This window comes from Bos taurus, chromosome 9 (assembly GCF_002263795.3).
Source record: "Bos taurus isolate L1 Dominette 01449 registration number 42190680 breed Hereford chromosome 9, ARS-UCD2.0, whole genome shotgun sequence".
Lineage (NCBI taxonomy): Eukaryota > Metazoa > Chordata > Mammalia > Artiodactyla > Bovidae > Bos > Bos taurus.
Genome location: NC_037336.1, coordinates 74,338,401 through 74,347,378, shown reverse-complemented (window position 1 = coordinate 74,347,378; position 8,978 = coordinate 74,338,401).

Below are 8,978 nucleotides of genomic sequence, written 5' to 3'. Positions count from 1 at the left end.
GGGAATATCACTATTCTCCTGATATTGGCCTTGTATGTGGTAGGGCTTCCTAGGTGGCACTAGTGGTAAAAAACAAAAAAAACAACAACAAAAAAAACCCCGCGCAGATAGTATACCAAACAAGCTAAACAGATATGAGCCCATTTCTCTAGAACAGTATTAACAAGTAATTGTTTTTAAGTTAGCATATTACTATTTAAGTCATTTCAGTTCACTCCTCTTTCCTCTACCCTACCCAAAGTATTTTCTTTCCAAAAAGAATTAGTTCATTGATATTTTTATGTATTTGGAGGCCCTTCTTGACACCATTTGACACAATTAAAGCTATCTTATTGCCTACAAAGTAGAGGTCAGGGAGGGGAGATTAAATATTTCTCCAAAAGTTCCTGTCACCATTGACCAACCCCTCAGGAGGTGCTTTAAGAGAAGAGGCTGGAGCAGTGAGGAGAGAAGCTTCTAAAGCAGTTGCTGTGAGGACAGTTAGGGCAAATCATGTTTGGCTTATAGCTAATGATTCTTATTTTTCCTCACATGGAGCTCCCTTACCGAAAGTGCTCAGAGAGGAGAAGGAAGCAAGAACTCAGAGATCCTTGTTGGCTTTCTGGAGTCATCCTCCCCCCTCAGAATGACTGACAGGAATTTGCCTCTTAGCTGTGAGCTGCACCTGCCCTCTTGCTGTTATTATGTCGCCAAGTGACAGGAGGAAGCTGTGACTGGAACAGTCAGTGCTCCAGACTTTCGGATGTTTGGATTTAATTGGAGGAGGATTGGAAAAGGTAAGTGGGAACCAGGATCAGTGACTAACATCTTTTTGCCAAGATCAAAACAGACAAAATTACTCTCAAGGTCACTATCAGAGGCTTGTTCCCTCCAGCTGTACAGCTACACCGACATGTCTGAGGAAACCTCTCAGAAAAAGCATAGGCCTTTTCCTCACTGGATTTGGCTCCTGTCACCCACCGTGGTCATGGCTTGATGACACTCCTGCTGTGGTTGCCTTCTCTTCCTGTCTCACTTCTCCATTCCTTCTCCGGGGTTCCCTCCACCATCCAGATAGATTATGTGTACGCAAATCCTTACTCTAGGGTCTGCTCCTAGGGAAACCAGGACTAAGGGTATTATGCTAAAGTCTATTAACATAATTGTATAAAACAAGGAACATTTTATCTCCTAAAAAGAGCACAGCTCTTGTTCTTGAATGAATTAAATAAATTTAACTTCCAAGACCCACTCTAGTTTTCTCATTCTCATTTTGTCACATACCTATACCAGTCAGTGAAAAATGTTTTCAGCATAATTCAGTTCTTACTAGATATAAATGAACAATAGTGAGCACTCCTTAACTTCCTGTGTTCACCCAAGCATTCCCATCGTTATCTTCCCTCCTCTTTATGTTCAGGTCAGTGACTCCCAGCTGTTGAATTCTGCTTTCTCATCTCATATCCTAGATACTTTTTAGTGAGAGTTCTACATATTTTTTAAAAACCCTAAAGATTGTTTTTATGTGGGTCATTTTTAAAGTTTTATTGAATTTGTTACAATATTGCTTCTATTTGGTTTTTTGGCCATGGGACATGTGGGATCTTAGCTTCCCAGCCAGGGACCAAACCTCCACCTGCTGGATTGGAAGGTGACATCTTAACCACCACCAACATCCCCTCAAAACTCTAATTTTCTTCACAGTCCTTGAAGCCTCTCAGGGGATGACTGCTCATCCCCCGAGCACAGTCTCTGTGCTGTTGCTGAATTTGTGAGAGTTGGAGTACTGTTTGTTACATTTCTGAAAGAATCTAAAACTAATAATCTTTCTAATGGTGTGCTAGACTCAGAATCTTATCAAGTACTTAAAAAAAAAATTGCTACTGCTCCTTATAGAAATTGCAAGTAAAGGAGGGATTTTTTTTTCAGATATTTTATAGGGACCACATGGAAATGGTAAGGAAACAATGGTAAGTGTTATTTTATAAAGAAATATGATGTTACATAAATATACACATAAGATTCCTAAAATGTGTTAGCTGGTCTTTACATTTTGCAGTTTTCATATCAAAATGCTTAAATTACACTTATAAACAAATTTTAGTTACAAACAACAAAAAAAAACCCCACTAGATAAATCATTTAAAAATAGCATTTTTTAGCTACTAAATTTTTTAAAAACATTTGGGGCAGTGTTATAAACACAAAGATAATCCAATAGTTGTGTCTTTTATGCATATTTAAAGTACTCCAAATTTAAATATCTGATGATATTGATTCTATTTATTCAGCTAACATTTTAGGAAGAGAGATATAGAAGTATAAGGCCCAAAACCTTGAAAGCCTGCTTTCTGATAGAAAAAATATGTATTGCTCATGTTCTCGATAGGAAAAAATGAAATGGGAATGTAGCATAGTTTATAAACTAGGATATACTAGAGATGAAAATGTCATTCTTTCCTAATGGCACTACCTTTGCTGTGTTACCTTCTGCTGCTGCTGCTGCTGCTAAGTCACTTCAGTCCTGTCCGACTCTGTGCGACCCCATAGATGGCAGCCTACCAGGCTCCACCGTCCCTGGGATTCTCCAGGCAAGAACACTGGAGTGGGTTGCCATTTCCTTCTCCAATGCATGAAAGTGAAAAGTGAAAGGGAAGTCGCTCATTCGTGCGACTCTTAGCGACCCCATGGACTGCATGGACTGCAGCCTACCAGGCTCCTCTGTCCATGGGATTTTCCAGGCAAGAGTACTGGAGTGGGGTGCCATTGCCTTCTCCAGTGTTACCTTCTAGGTTTCCTGCAAATCATGAATGTTATCACCCTCTTCTTAACCCTTTGAGTCAGTTCAGAAAAAGGGTTTCCTTATGGTATCTCATCCACACTAGGAGCACAGCCAGAGGCATTTCTGCTTCACTCATAACCAAACCAAGCCAACTGGTTGGTTTGGGCTTTTAGCCTGTTATGGAAGAAAATCAGCATCCTCACTAAGGAGCCATCCTGAATGTTCCTGCTGCTGCTGCCCAGCCACATCTTACACCTGTGGAACTCTGCTCCTGCTGTATCTTCTCTGTTGGGACATTAGTCAAGGCTCCAACTGTTGTCCATGATGGATTCTTTTACACTTGGTGCAAATTTCCAACAATAACAGGACTCAAAACCCCAAATCTATTGGGCTGGCCAAAAAGTTCATTTGGGTGAAAAGGCAAAACCCGAACAAACTTTTTGGCCAATCCGATTTAACAGGTACCCTGAGACAAAGATGTCAGTCTGCTCAGAGGTGGCCCACAGGATTTCTAACCAAAATAAACAAAGCCAGATGCTAGGTAAAGTGGTCAGGACAGATTTTAATCAATAATACACTGTTGCAATAGAGGAAAGAATCCAGGATAAATGACACCTAAGTAATCTGTACAGAGGTGATGGTCTTTTAAAAAGAGAATGAGGGAATAATGAGACAGCTGAGCAGGCGCTCAGTGGAGTCAGGGAGGTAAAATATTACAAAAAGTTAGAAGAGAAGCACTGGTCCATATGAAAATCATCTGGACTTGTTAACTGACTCTTATCAAAGTTGGGCTCCTACACTCCCCCGGCAGCTGGGAGCCAGGACCCTATCTTTAGGTGTCGGCTGGAACAGTGTTTCTTGCTCATGCTGTTCCCTCTGCTAATATTCTCTACTTCATATGAATGTTTGGAGGATTCCATGAAGTCTAGCATGTAAAGGTCTTAGCATCATGCTTAACCTACAGTAAGTGTTTGGTATTTATTAACTAAATAAAAAGACTCATCCTTCAATATTCAGCTTGGGTTTCTTCCTTCAAGAAGCCTAATTCCTTCCCGAGTCTCACTGCAGGTTAGGCGCACTTACTCTTTTCTAATGTTAGCTCCCTGAATATGCCTCTATTGTTGTAGTAGCCACAGTCTATTACATTTATACTCATGATTTTTCTCCCCAACTAGACTGAATTCTTAAAGAGAAAGACTATTTCTCATCTATGTACAGTATTTCCAAATGTCCAGTGTGGCCCCTGGTACCCATTAAGGACTTACAATAACAATTGTTATAATGGATGGATGTTTGCATGCATTCATGAAATCCTCATCCGGACTTTTTGGCAGTTTTTGAATTACTACTGCTACTGCTAAGTCACTTCAGTCGTGTCCGACTCTGTGCGACCCCATAGACGGCAGCCCACCAGGCTCCCCTGTCCCTGGGATTCTCCAGGCAAGAACACTGAAGTGGGTTGCCATTTGATTTACTATGTAGCCCTTTATCCTTGAATATCTTTCCTCCATTGGCGTTTGTATTAATTGGAGGTCAGTTGCAGACAACAGAAACCAACACAGTATTTTCAGCAGAGAGGGATTTAAACACCATTAAAATCATTGGATAGAGAAGAAAATGATAACCCACTCCAGTATTCATGCTTGGAAAATTCCATAGACAGAGGAGTCTGGCAGGCTACAGTCCATGGGGTCGAGAACAGTCAGATACAATTTAGCAACTGAGCACAAAATTGTTGGAAGGACTGAAGAGCATGCTCTAGACTGGGCCTTCAGGAATGACTCAGATCACAGCAGAAATGACCCACTAGGAGAGCTACTACTTCTCCCACACAGGAAGATGAGAATTCAGGAAGCTGCCCCTGGAACCATTGACTTCAGAAACATATTGCCTTCACTGAGATCCAAAGATCAGGAAGCCATCACAACTGAACTTTTATGCAAGAGTCACACAAGCAAAGCATGAATTCCTAGGCCTTTGCCTCTTGTCCCCCAGGAAGCCGGTGCCTGAATGCCAAATGACAGCTTCGAGGAACAGAGGCAGCCAACGATTCCATGACCTTACTTGTCAGCAGAAGCAGCTCAGAAGTGCTATCAACATCTTGCCAGTCTCACTCAGATCACCTGATTCTCAGAACCTGCATCACATCCAGACCCTCTGGTTGCAAGGAAATCTGGGAAATGACACCACAGAAGGGCATCCTAGACTCACAGTGGACTGGTTGTTAAGTCAGCATACAAGTCAGCCCCAACTCTGTACTCTTCACTGAGTCTTCCCTCTCATCTCAGCACCACCCCCAATATGATTTTACCCTTAGTCATGACCCATTCCCCTGAAATTGCCTTGAATAGCTTTTATACACATTATTATTTCCTAGCCCAATTTACAAATATTAATTTCCAGCCTTTTCCTTCCTCCTAAAGTTGTCCTCTTGGTCCATATGCCTGTCACCTGGTACCACTTGGGCATCCTCCAGCACTGCAGACTCAAAATGTCTACAATTAACTGCATCAGTTCAGTTCAGTTCAGTCGCTCAGTCGTCTCCGACTCTTTGCAACCCCATGAATCGCAGCACGCCAGGCCTCCCTGTCCATCACCAACTCCCAGAGTTCACTCAGACTCACGTCCATCGAGTCAGTGATGCCATCCAGCCATCTTATCCTCTGTCGTCCCCTGCTCCTCCTGCCCCCAATCCCTCCCAGTATCAGAGTCTTTTCCAATGAGTCAACTCTTTGCATGAGGTGGCCAAAGTACTGGAGTTTCAGTTTCAGCATCATTCCCTCCAAAGAAATCCCAGGGCTGATCTCCTTCAGAATGGACTGGTTGGATCTCCTTGCAGTCCAAAGGACTCTTAAGAATCTTCTCCAACACCACAGTTCAAAAGCATCAATTCTTCGGCCCTCAGCCTTCTTCACAGTCCAACTCTCACATCCATACATGACCACTGGAAAAACCATAGCCTTGACTAGATGGACCTTTGTTGGCAAAGTAATGTCTCTGCTTTTGAATATGCTATCTAGGTTGGTCATAACTTTCCTTCAAAGAAGTAAGCGTCTTTTAATTTCAGGGCTGCAGTCACCATCTGCAGTGATTTTGGAGCCCAAAAAAAGAAAGTCTGACACTGTTTCCCCATCTATTTCCCATGAAGTGATGGGACCAGATGCCATGATCTTCATTTTCTGAATGTTGAGCTTTAAGCCAACTTTTTCACTCTCCACTTTCACTTTCATCCAGAGGCTTTTTTTCCTCTTCACTTTCTGCCATAAGGGTGGTGTCATATGCATATCTGAGGTTATTGATATTTCTCCCGGTAATCTTGATTCCAGCTTGTGTTTCTTCCAGTCCAGCATTTCTCATGATGTACTCTGCATATAAGTTAAATGAACAGGGTGACAATATACAGCCTTGACGTACTCCTTTTCCTATTTGGAACCAGTCTGTTGTTCCATGTCCAGTTCTAACTGTTGCTTCCTGACCTGCATACAGATTTCTCAAGAGGCAGATCAGGTGGTCTGGTATTCCCATCTCTTGCAGAATTTTCCACAGTTTCTTGTGATCCACATAGTCAAAGGCTTTGGCATAGTCAGTAAAGCAGAAATAGATGTTTTTCTGGAACTCTCTTGCTTTTTCCATGATCCAGCGGATATTGGCAATTTGATCTCTGGTTCCTCTGCCTTTTCTAAATCCATCTTGAACATCAGGAAGTTCACGGTTCACGTATTGCTGAAGCCTGGCTTCGAGAATTTTGAGCATTACTTTACTAGCATGTGAGATGTTAACCCCCAAATCAACTCTACCTTTATAATCCCTTTCTTTTTTCCCCACCACCATTTAAGTCATCCATGCTTTGAACATCAGATATTTTATATTTTCCATTCTGCATTCAGTCTCCAAATTTCCCTGTTACATACTTCTAAACTGTTTCTACCCTGTTAGTTGTGGCCCCTTGCAGCTGCACACCACCACTGAAGCACCCTTTGCCTCAGAAGACTGCAAGTTCAGACATAGTTGCCTCCTCACTTTGAAGGCTCACAATTTCAATGTCACACAGGCTAACATGAAAGAAAAGCAACAGAGTGGTACCTTAACTCTGAGCTGTTGTCAGCAGGTTCCTTGAGTTTGCCTGTAGTGGGATTATGCATGTCTAACCTTTGACTGTGTGGATCACAGTAAACTGTGGAAAATTCTGAAAGAGATGGGAATACCAGACCACCTGATCTGCCTCTTGAGAAATCTATATGCAGGTCAGGAAGCAACAGTTAGAACTGGACATGAACAACAGACTGGTTCCAAATAGGAAAAGGAGTACGTAAAGGCTGTATATTGTCACCCTGCTTATTTAACTTCTATGTAGAGTACATCATGAGAAACGCTGGACTGGAGGAAGCACAAGCTGGAATCAAGATTGCCGGGAGAAGTATCAATAATCTCAGATATGCAGATGATGCCACCCTTATGGCAGAAAGCGAAGAGGAACTAAAAAGCCTCTTGATGAAAGTGAAAGAGGAGAGTGAAAAGGTTGGCTTAAAGCTCAACATTCAGAAAACGAAGATCATGGCATCTGGTCCCATCACTTCATGGGAAATAGATGGGGAAACAGTGTCAGACTTCATTTTGGGGGGCTCCAAAATCACTGCAGATGGTGATTGCAGCCACGAAATTAAAAGACACTTACTCCTTGGAAGGAAAGTTATGACCAACCTAGATAGCACCTTGAAAAGCAGAGACATTACTTTGCCAACAAAGGTCCGTCTAGTCAAGGCTATGGTTTTTCCAGTGGTCATGTATGGATGTGAGAGTTGGACTGTGAAGAAGGCTGAGGGACGAAGAATTGATGCTTTTTAACTGTGGTGTTGGAGAAGACCCTTGAGAGTCCCTTGGACTGCAAGGAGATCCAACCAGTCCATTCTAAAGGAGATCAGCCCTGGGATTTCTTTGGAAGGAATGATGCTAAAGCTGAAACTCCAGTACTTTGTCCACCTCATGCAAAGAGTTGACTCATTGGAAAAGACTGATGGTAGGAGGGATTGGGGGCAGGAGGAGAAGGGGACGACAGAGGATGAGATGGCTGGATGGCATCACCGACTCGATGGACATGAGTTCGGGTAAACTCCGGGAGTTGGTGATGGACAGGGAGGCCTGGCGTGCTGCGATTCATGGGGTCCCAAAGAGTGGGACACAACTGAGCGACTGAACTGAACTGAACCCCCACTCAGATCATCAAGACTGAGAAAGGTCCACTCCCATGCCCAGCTCTGCCAGGAAGTTTTTCTGGTTATAGTTTGCCTGTTATTAACCTTTGGTACCTGTATTCCTTCAAAAATATGGGGCATAGGCTCCTGGGAAGGAGGAGTACAACAAGTATGTATGTACTCATTTCTCATTTGCTATCTTAAGTCCACCATTTCTTGCTAAATGCTGACCACTTCCTTTGAAATATATCACCTCTAAGTCTATCTTTATGTTCCTACTCTCATCATCTTCATTTCTACTCTGGTCCCATTCTTATTATCTAATGCATGGACCATGCTCAAAATCTTTTGTCGTTTCCTCATAACTATCAGCTGATGAAGGTTTAGTTTTTTTCTTTTTTCCGGCTGCACCACATGGCTTGTGGGATCTTAGTTCCCGAACCAGGGATTGAACCTGGGCCCACAGCAGTGAAAGCACCAAGTCCTAACCACTGGACCGCCAAGGAATTCCCTGGAGGTCTTTAAAAGGCAACTCATCAACTGATTTTGACTCAAAGCAGATGATTACTCCAGATCAGAAAAAGATGATATAACATCTAACACAATACAATCTTCCCTTTGCATTCAGTGGAGACCTAAAAAGTTATGAACAGTCAGGTTTTTATGAGCTAAATAGTTTCTTTCTCTCATATGGATATACAAGTTAAAATATTGTTAGGATTTGTTTCATCCCTAAGTTTTAATGAAATTTGAGGCTTATTGATAATTGTCTTTCCAAATTTGTATACTGGCCTATTTCAAAGTTAGAGAAAATTTCCTCTATTAAGTAGAAAATACAATTATCATTAAAGTAGCGCACACTCATTGCGGATTTACTATGTGCTGGTCACTGTGTTAACATCTATTATGCATTCGCTCCTTTAACTCCTTTCATCCTCACAACCTCTTGAGGTTGGTACCATTATCCTCTGAGGCTTGGAGAGGTAAATAATTCTGTGAAAAAGCACACAGCTTCTAAGTACAGA